At 45.8% G+C, this 10844-nt stretch overlaps 1 long non-coding RNA gene across 1 annotated transcript; it reads left to right on the forward strand.

The window, feature by feature from the left end:
- Positions 1 to 5381: 5381 nt before the first annotated feature.
- On the forward strand, positions 5382 to 10320 carry LOC118171661. Its single transcript, XR_004753310.1, has 3 exons — positions 5382 to 5541; positions 6649 to 6806; positions 10270 to 10320. It is a non-coding gene; the product is annotated as an uncharacterized LOC118171661 (long non-coding RNA).
- Positions 10321 to 10844: the final 524 nt, after the last annotated feature.

Genomic DNA, 10844 nt, shown 5'->3' on the forward strand with positions numbered 1-10844 from the left:
CTTCAGCTGGTGGCATCCTGGTTTTGTTGCCGCAGTATGCTCTGTTGGTTCTGGGTGGGTTTTGTGAACAGAGAGATGTAACAGGCCTGTGTGCAGACAACTCGTGTTTGTCTGGGCCATGGCGGTAGCACCCTTCTGCAAGAAGCCTCAGGCATGTTCTTCAGTCTGCCAGGCAATGTGCTTGGGATCACAACCGTTTCCTCACGGCTGCCCACAAAACGTCATCATTCGAGATGATATCTGTCAGCTGCTCTCACCTGGGCGAGAAATGTGAATTATTGTGTACTCTGCCTGCCTTGTAACATATCAAGGTCTTGTTTCACCAGTGATGTGAATGGTAGAAACCATAAATACACTTCGTGGGGGGGGAGAGGGAGGAATTGCACCATCTATTATCCAACTTGAGCAAAGTGACATGAACAAGGATATTATTTTAGAAAGTTTATCTCTTTTGTATCTATGGTGACAAGATCCTTATCGGAGCAAGACAGACTCACAGGCTTTCTGCTCCTTGTTATCTCAGTGTAGGATGACAGTATAAGTATCATGGCTAGAAATGTTATCTATCCTTTATTATTTCACTTGTGAGGGGCTAACAAGAGTGTTATCAGGGTGTTTACAATCAAAACACGTGCAGCTCAAGTGATAAAAGGGAGAACAGACATCTGATCTCCAAGGATATGAAGACAATACAGCCTTGAGCAGGAGGAGATGGATCTTATTATTGAAAATGGTTTGGCAGGCTGGGAATGGACAAACAAGCCCAGGCAACTGCTCACATCATAAGTTTGAGAGACAGGGTAGGGAGAGAAGCACACATACGCACACACATACTCTTGCAGAAAATGAAAAGGCGATCGTATCAACAGCACTCTCAGCTGAAAGAGAAATATTTTCCAATAATTTTGTTATGATTTTTTTTTCTGTACTCTCCTCTCACTTGGAGCGGTAATGTGGCAAGCTGTCAGGACCAGCAAGTGCAGTGGAGTTGCTTCAAATGAGTCAGAATCTGAGAAAGCTTACCCAGGCTCGGAGGGTGGAGAACAGACAGCTGCCAAGATTACTTGTCATGGGTTTCATTCAGATTAGCACAGCACTGACCCGAGTTTCTGCAAGGTAAGGAATTAATTTAGGGGTGCACAGACACAGGGTTAGTGGTGACCGTAACCATTATCCTAGATCTCCTCAGGGTCAGAGAGGCTAAATCCCTAACGGACAGAAGTCTGACCCTGGGATGCTTGTATTACGGATCACTGAAAGGAGTTCAAAGATGTCCTAGAGAGCAGATTCTCATTAGTCTACAGTGCGAGCAAACCAGGTGCAAGATGGTGTCAAATTCTGATTTTCTTATTTGACAGGAATTACCCTCAGCTGCTAAGGATGGGGCTGGGCAGTGCAGCACTCCATCCAAATCCAGGCCTTGATCCTGGAGGTGGCTGTGTTCTCAGGTCGAGTTCATTGGCTGTTTTTTCTCTTCTGTTGGAGAGGCTATGGCACGGGATGATTCCTGTCTTTGTTCCCCTTTTGGTATTAAAATTTTCTTAAGCCAAGCAGAGGGTTTTTGTCCTGCAAAATTAATGTTGTTCCATTATCATTTCTCACTTGCTTATCTGTCCCATGGCACACTAGGAAACAGAAGCTTATGCCCTGGGAAATAGCTGGATCTGTAGGCAGGAGAGGACCCAAGCTGAGGGCACAAACACCAGTGCCAGGTTTCTCCCTCTCCCATTGGGAAGGAGATGGGGAAGGTGGCATGTTTCTCTGTGGGATGTAGATGGCATCAGGCATTGGGAGGGACAAAGGAGGGGGCAATTTGTGGGCTGCTAGTGACAGCCCCATCTCTGAACATCTCAGTTTGACAGTATGGCTGGCTGAAAATGGAAAGTAGGTGGCTTTTTTGGATAATGGGTATGGAATGAGCATGAACATCTTACAAGCAGCATTATTCTGCATTAGCCTGTCTGCTTAACTCCATATTCATCTTGATTTGGGTATCAGATAAAGCGCGCTGCTTGCGACCTGTCTAAATGACTCTCACATCACTCTCTAATGGCTGTCAACTCCAGGTAACCCTTCTTCACCCATGGGTACTGGCAGCAACACCTCTGCCTTGTTTATGAGAAATAATCTCTGGTTGTAATACACGTAATGTTTTTATTTGAACCCCTAGCTTTTGGAGGGCCAGTGGGGCCATTTTGTATGGTAATGTATGACCCATCACTCCTCTCCTGCCCTTCATCTCTCACACCTTTAATTGCACTTGTGTTTCTGAAGCATATGGAATTCATTATTCAGCAAACAGCGCCCTTTGCAATATCAGCCTTAATTAACTGTTCCCCTCTGCATTTTCGTGCTCTTATCCTCTCCAGATCTACACACTGAGACAGGCTGATGGCCCCCCACATGCATCAGTGCCAGCCACTGAGCCATGACCAGATAAGAAGAAATGGAATTCCTTATCTCTTTTTTCTTTTTAAAATACATACACACACAAACACGCAAACCTGGAAAAGGTCAAGGTTGCTGGGAAGGGAGAAGGCCCTTCAAGACAACAAAACCCCCTTCTCTTTTAAGTCTCCATAGCAACTCGATGGAGCATCATGGGATGTCAGGATGAGAGAGGCCTATTCTTTCTGTGCAACACTCTTTCCACTTCATTAGACTCTTTATCAAGTATCTCTGCACTGGGCTGAGTATATTTTTTTGTGTCAGGGAGCAGCGCGGATGACTCAAAAGCATGCTGACCTTTTCAGTGGGACCTGGGAGTTCCTTGTGGGAGTCGTATCCTCTTCCCTCGCCTTCCTCCCCCACAGCCCCCTTGTCTCCAGTTCACATGACCCCGGTCTGCATGGCCTTCTAATCAAAACCCTGTGGCTGGTGAGGTATGAAGGGTTTCTTTATAAAGAGAAAGGAAGAAAAAAGCAAAAAGAAGAGTATGAGAATGTCCTTCACTGGCACTGGAGGTGTCAAGACCCTAGCTGTCAGAGCTGTGCGTCTATGGGGAAGATTAATGACTCTGCTCAGAGAAAATCCAAATAAAATGGAAGAGAATAAATACCAAGCGACTGTGTGGAGGATGAAGGGAAGGGTGAGGAAGGAGTAAGGGATTGTGACGGGGCAGAGGTATTCCTCAGTCTCGGAAGTCTTTTAATTCCTCAGGGAGGAACAAGTTAGCATAGGAAAGCTCTTTGGATTTAGTCCTGTAGTCTTGAAGGGATGTTTCCGTCTGAGGGTATTGATCATTTAGCGTGCTTCCAGAGCGCTGGTTGTGGTAAGGCACAAATGCAATATTTTTCTTATCTTCCCTGGAAAAGTACCGACTGTAGAGAAGCCTTTTATTTTAAGCTTCTCACCACACTAGCCTGTTTTGTCCTCAAGGTACCATGAATTGCTTTGCAAATCAATGCACTGGTCGGTCTTTGGAAGCAAAGTGCTGGTTTTATTCCGGGCAGTAGCGCAAAGTGCAGCCCGGGGAGCTTCAGGCCTGGCTCTGCGGGGGGTGTCAACTGACTGGGACTTTGCCATGGGTGATGACATTGTAGTAGCTTGCACCACAGATGCAGGAGGACCTCGGAACCAGCCTCATTGGGCTTACCAATACACCATAACTACATTTAGTTTTTAAGATGATTCTTTGGATTTTCACTTCTTCCAGGGAGCCATTGCATGACAGTTTGCAGCTTAATTTGAACAGACTTCACACTACGAGAACCCAGCTGAGCTTCTTACCACAACAGCTCACGGTGTGAAACGCCGTATGGTTGGAACCGTATGAATTGGGCAAGGAGAGGGGCTTGTTAGCATGGATGACTGACAAGGCCAAAGTCATTTAAGCAACTGTTTGTAAAGAGCCTTGAACCTGGGCATGCTTACACCATGTGCTCATGAGCTAGATGATTTACACGGGTGTTTTTAGGGGGAAAAAGATAAAATAAAATGCTCTGCATTTACAGAAGGAGTCAGGGTTATGAATATCCCAGTCCAACTTCTTCAATCCTCAAAGGAGTAATTTTGAAGTGGGAAATCCCATTAATTCATAATAGGACTCTTAAGTAGTTCCCTCTGATGAATTTGTGGCACTCTCTAACTCCCATAATTCCCAATATACAGATGAGGAAACTGAGGTTAAGTGACTTAGCCAAGGTCACGTAGGAAATCAATAACCACTCCAGCCCGGGTAGGCAGCACCTCTCACTGACTTCACGCAACTCCGACTCCCGTGAGCGAGCTGTCAGCGTTGACCAAGTGGGAATAGCATCCCCACCGTCCTTCCAGTCCCGGTGAAGGAAAAAAGGGATGAACGCTGTGTGATGTTACTAACCAGGTACACCGCTGTTCCAGCACAGCTGGGCTGTGGGAGCATGGTCACAGTGTTTATTCGAGCTTTTCAGCTCTAATGAACATCCCCAGGCCTCAGATGAGGTCTAGCCATGCAGACCGGGGTGGTTGGTGATCTCCAACCCCAACCAGAGCAATGCTGCTTAACTGTCACTGACAGATGGGTGTCGTCTTGCTCGCAGGATCCTCAAATATGGAGACTCTGCAGTCTCCTGGTCCCCTGCTGTCCCAGTTTATCCCAGTGCCCTCCGCCATCTGTCAGAGCACCGTTGCTTTCCCGTGGCACGGCAGGCAGGAGCCCGAATCCCATACGCTCCATCTGTGTAAGGTGCTCTGGCTGTGCTTCACAGTGTGTTTCTTGTCATCTGCAGCTTGCGTCTGAAAATGCAGCAAGGGCGTCTCTCCTGCAGGTGGTGTGATCCTGGGGCAGGATTGTCTTCTGGCAGGAGAGGGCCTCATGTGGGACCTGCCTGTGATGATGAGTGCCTCTGCCAGCATCTGTGGGAGGCCTGTCAGCCGGTGCTCCGTCCTTCCTCCCTGTTGACTGAGTCTCTTTGCTCCTGTTTCACCTTCCTCTGCTTGCCGCTTTTGTCTTGGGCTCATGGTGGGGATTGTCCTGATTTAGGGGTGTTTCAGGAGTGGGGATGTGTGTGTTCAATCTAACTTCTTCCCACATGTGGCTGGTCTTGCAGAAAGGGTCTGTTTGTCCCACGTCAGGCAGGCAGGCTGTAATCCTGTGATCCCTAGCTTGCTCATTGTGGCACCACTGACGATCACCTATGTCATCTTTATCTCTTGCCCTCTTACCAGCACTGCTAGCTGGAATCACATGGGAGCGAGAGGTGCCAGACTGGATGCAGACTTCTAGCATGGCTCAAGTCTCCAGAAGGAGTCCTTCTCTGTCCAGCAGTGGCTTGGTGCCCTGTTCTTTTTTTCTGCAGCTTTTCTTTAGCTAATTCATAGCTATTTGAATTGCTGATTCTGCTCTTGCTGTTACTGTAGCCCAGTGCTAATGATCTGGCTCTATTTCCTTCCCAGGTAAATGGTACAAAAGCACAGCAAGCAACCTGGAGCCTGCTGTCTGAACAAGCATGTGTTGGGATTAACCTGTTGCCAAACGGCTTCACTGTATTTTCTGTAGTGCTTCCTGCAGCTGCACCTGACAGTTCTCCAGAAGGCTGACGAGAAGCAGTTAATGTTAAGGTGTTGTTCTTGATGCCAGGCTCCTTCCTACTTTGCACTAAGGTCTCTTGAGGATGGTGTGCACTTCACATTCGCCTCTTTTCTGATCAGCATTTCTACACTCATTTGTCACTTTCCAGACCTCTGACATCCTCTCTCCTCTTTAACGTAACCTGCAGAAAAGGAGAAACTCTCAGGAAGGGTGCAGGTGGACTTGGTGGTCTCTGGATGAAGGCTGAAATGCTCATCTGGGCAGGAAGGTGGGTGGGAGCCCCTGCAGAGGAAAACTTGACCTCGTGTAGCTCTTGGAGGCTGTCCAAGCCTGGCATTGAAGCTGGCTAGCTTGTTTGACAGTTTTCTTGTCTTTGAGCAGTTTTCTGAACTCCTGTTGGGGTTGGGATCACAGCAGCCCCTGCTGATGCAGGGAGAATGCTCAGGGAGAGATGCAGCCTTGAGGACATTCCCCCATTCTGCAGTGTGTGGCAAAGCACTGGTGTTTCGTATTCAGTGGGTGGCAAAGGAAATATTTTGGACTGCAGACTGTAGCTTTAAAAAAAACCACTCTGCATTTGTTTGAGGTTTCCTTCCTGAAGCCTTACTGATTCTGAGAATATACATATATTTATATATATATAGCTTCCTTTTTTACATGCAGGTTTTAAGGCAAGACGGACTTACTCCATCTATTATTACGACTGCAGGTATTAGCTGCTCTTTTGAATGAGGGATAGCTTAGGTCCCCATTCTCTGCTACTGGTTTGATTTCACCTTCATTCTTATTATGGCATTTCTGAGGAAGCTTCTTGTTTTATATAGCAGCTGTGTTGTCTTAATGCAGCTGTAATATGTGTTTGTCCAGGCATTGCCTTTGGGGGACAGCAGGACTAGGAAGATGTTTTATTAGATCATTCACAAGTCCTAATAATCTCTGAGTCTCTGTAATATCTCTGGATGTCAGCTGTGCGGCTTTCACTGTGTGGTATGGGGTTGTAACCCGGAGATGGGAAAATGCTTGTGTATGATCCTGTATCAGTTTCATCTTGGTTTTAGCTCTCCCCTCCTGGCTGTTTCCAGCAATCAAAGAGGAGTTAGTCCTTGTATGCCAGATCTTAAGCCATACGTTGGCAGCTCACACATAGAGCGGCGTAGCAGCATCAGAGAGGATCCTAATCGCTTGGAGCCTGGCTCGTGCAGCTTGCTGGTGGCACAGAAGATCTTCCCCTGCAGACTGGGTCCTGGACAGCATTCCCATCCCTGCACCTCCAACTGCCAGTGTCTAGGCTATGGTAAGGCTGCGGCTTCCCTAGCTCTGAAGTGTGTGTCTTGTGTGTGCTCTGCTTCCAGAGCTAGACTGCCAAATCCTATTGCTTTTGCCATAAGAAATAGTATTTCCTCAGTCAGTTGTATTTGCATGGGAGCTCCCTGACCAGTGGTGAATTTGCTCAGTGGCATACAAATCCATTATTTGCTAGGCTCCATTGCCTTGCAGCTTATCTGGTGTGGGGGAGTTCTCTAGACCAGAAATGTCTATTGCACTAATGATGATTTTCTTTTTCCATCTTTTCTTTTTAATGTAGTGCATCCGCTCTGTGTATTGCTCTCATAAAGTATTGCTATATTGCTCTCCTCTCACCGAGTTCTGGTTGTAGTGTGCTTGAGAGCCATCCCTCTCCTTCAAATACCATTTGATGTTTTCTCTTGCAGAGATGTTGTGGGTACTGTGGAGGTCATTCTTGCTTTGTTTCTGGTTGCTTGTGTGTCTGTCGTGTATTCGTTTGCTACAGGTTTTGCATCACAGCTTTGTGGATGAAGTTGTGTTTTAGGCTAACGTAGTAGTTCTGCACTGACTGTGCTGCTTGGAGTTTCAGTCTCCGTAGTCTCCCTCAGTATTCAGTTATGAGTTGTACTGTCTTTGTGGTATTGTGACTGGTAGAGTCATTCTACTTTGGCTCTATTTTGTTACCTTTGTGTCTCCTTTGCAGAGCACCGTTGCTGTCCAGCATGGTCACTGATGTTATACTTCACCGTCTTTTTGTCTGCCTGTTTGTGAGCTGCTGGTTTCATAAAACCCGGCATAGAAATGGATACACACCACAGCCATCGACTGTTCCAGTCTGCGTTTGTGGCAGTTCGGTGTGTTGTGTGCAGAGAAGGGCTAAATAGTCAGCGGCAGGCAGAGGAAGTCTTGTTAAAACTGCTTCAAAGCACTGTGAAATGGGGAGAGGCTGGTCGAGGCCGAAGCCTCGAGAAGCGAGTGGGAACAGAAGGGTGACCCTGCATGTGACGGCTTCTGCTCCTGCCCTTCTCGAGTGTAAAGTCCACGAATGCAGACACTTCTCGTGGCTGCCTTTGCTCGGGGATGTGACTTTGCTTTAGCACAAGAAGCTTGCGTGTTTTCCCTGAGCTGCTGCCTGAGGCAGCTGTGTCTGCTGCAGCCACGTGCAGCTCAGACTTCAGCTGGACATGCATCTTGGTGGCCGCTTTGAGGTCTTCCCTTTGTGGGTTTTCCATATTTTTTGCCTATTATATGTGAAACAGATCAATATCTTTTTTTGATTTTTTTTTTTTCCTGTGGTGGGTTCATTATGCTGTTTCGCAACAAAAAGGCACGTTTAGCATTATGTCTACAAGGGCTGAGATGATACCTTTTGCAATTAAGGTTTGTCTGGGCCAAAATGGCTTTGTGGAGCCTGTCCAAGATTTTATTTTATTTTTTCCTCAGCTTGCTGCTGACACAACCAGAGGCTCTTGCAGCATAAAGCAGCCTTTCCCCACTGCACCTTAGCGGTGTGCGTGCTGTTGCTTTTTCTCCTTTATCCAGCCCCTCTCATAATTGCCTCGTTTTCCCATAGTGAGCTAAAGAGCACCCGATTGCTGAAAACAACCCCTTTCAAGGTCACCTGCTTAGGGACAGGGCTTGGGGCTAGTGGTTTCCTCTCTTTGTTTGGGCTTTCTGTCTTGCCACATTCATATCTTTCAGCTTTCACGTACCTACAGGAGCCAACTTGCTTCTGACTCCACGTTCAGTCTCCAAACATAAAAGAAGAGAAAGTCAGGACAGAAAGACATTTAATCTTTCTTCCTTCCTCCACACCTGCTGTTCTCACTCGTCAAGCACTTCCTAAGGGTAGAGTTCTCCAAGTTCCTAGTCATTACCCTTTATATAAGCATAATATAGTACTGTAACACTCCCTATGGGGAAGCTATCTATTGTAGCAATCTGTAAAACAAAAGCTGGATTGATCCTTCTCCCATTGCTCCCCAAAAAAGCTGCATGCTGTTCCTCAAATGGAAAGTCTGAAAGCCTTCATCAGAGGGTAGTTCATTTTTACACGACATTTTTACACTCAAGCAAAACTGAAAGCAAGGCATAATTTGAAACAGCTAAGCTAGCCGTTAGAGCAGAACCGCACAAATAAAATGCCTAGGATGATGTAGTTGAATATGTTGCAGTTAGAAAAATGACAGTGTACAAGGAACAAGAACAACTAGGCAGATGAATGCGAATTAGTAAGGAGCAGACTTTCAAAGCAGAAAAATCAAATTGAGTACGTAGAGCATTATATTCAAAGGAATCAGGTAAGAATTACACTAGATTGTACCTTAAACAACAAAACAGGTGCCTCTGCATCCAGAGAGTGATAGAGCTGTGGTTGGGAACTGTGGGACCTGGATCCCCTTGTCTTTGCCATGACCTTGCTCAGATCATCATACCTCCTGGTGCATTAGCTTCTGAATCTGCAAAATAGGGCATGAACCTGGCACAGAGGATGCTTTTTAAGATCTGAAAAGGAGCCTCGCTCTGAAAGAGCTACCTGAAATTTCTTTCTGAATGGACCATCTTGGCACCCGTCATCTTCCAGGGACATTGCTGATTTTTTTTATTTTTTTATTTTTTATTATTTTTTCTCCAGAAGACAACACCTGTATGAGATGTGAAGGGTTGGTTTCACTGCTGTTGAAGTTTAAAAAATTAACTTGTCATGATTATAACCAACAAATGGAGGCAGAAAAATACAATGCTCTTTGCAGTTGTGAGAAAATGTTGTGTGGTTTTGGACCTGCACAGGAAAATCTGAGCTGGAGGAATCTGTGTGTTGTTGAAGTCAAATCCATAATTTTCTTGAACAATCTTGCAGGTCACTCTGTAGCTTGTAACTTAAGGTCACACTTCTTGAGATGATTATGAAATGCCCCAGATGCTCAGTGTGATAGTCTAGACAAAGCTGCCAAGGGAGAGATGCAGAAAGTGGTTCCTCTGATTGATACAGACAAGAAAAGCCCTTGAAATGGACAGCTTGCAGGCTGAGCTTTCCTTTGATGCTTCTGCTTCTCCACTCCTGTAAAGAAAAGACTGATCCCAGTTGAGTCCTACCTAAGGACCAACTTGTGGTCACAGGTGAACTACCCTCTTCAAATCCTGTTGGGCTAATTTTCCCAGTCCCACATCTGAGGTTGAAATTTCACTAGCAGTGACAGAGAGAGATCCCTTTTACTATAAAATCTGAGCAATTTTTGCTCAGATGCTTCAGCAACTGTATTGTAGACCAGTCTTGGCCGGGTGTATTATCTGAATTGTAAAGAAAAGTTCTCTAGCTGTAGCTGAAATGCACAACCTCTTGATGGGAATGTAAGCCAACACATCCCTTACAAAAGGCAAAATTGATCCAATATTTCCTGTAAGAACCATGTTATGATTCTTATGTTATTGGTATGAAGTCGAAGGAAATGTATTATCTGTTTTTCCAGGTTTAGATACACAAACATAAGCAACAACTGACCTGAGCATGGAAATCATAACATATGTCCTTTTAATCAATTATGTCGTGTTTGTTGTTTAAAAGTAAGCATGTGGGTGGTTACCATGATTTAGCTGGGATATAGTAACTCGTTATCTAGGTGAAACATGTTGGAGCTTGACTGAATTCAAGATTAACTAGTATAACCAAATACCACGTATGCTGCATGCTGTTTCTTACACCATCCCCAACAATATGTGAACTCAGGTACTCTTTAATCATTAAAAAGCTAAACTATGAAGAAATATAATTAATTACATCAATGAGAAGAGGAATTGAAATAGAGAACACCAGTATTAAAAGCTTCCATGGGGCCTCCCTGAGGCCACCCTCACTTGCTCACAGGCTGTGGTTAAGGTCAGGCTCCTGCTCTGGGCTCTGTCCGAGCCATGCTGCGGCCAGGCGCCTGCCTGGCTGGATGCCTCTGGCAGTAAGCGGGGAGCACTGCGAACCAGATCAGAAATGGAGCGAGGTTTGCAGTGGCCATTTCTGCACAGGCTAAAAGGAGCCAGGGCATTCTGACTT

The sequence above is a fragment of the Oxyura jamaicensis genome, chromosome 9 (genome assembly GCF_011077185.1).
Source record: "Oxyura jamaicensis isolate SHBP4307 breed ruddy duck chromosome 9, BPBGC_Ojam_1.0, whole genome shotgun sequence".
Classification (NCBI taxonomy): Eukaryota; Metazoa; Chordata; class Aves; order Anseriformes; family Anatidae; genus Oxyura; species Oxyura jamaicensis.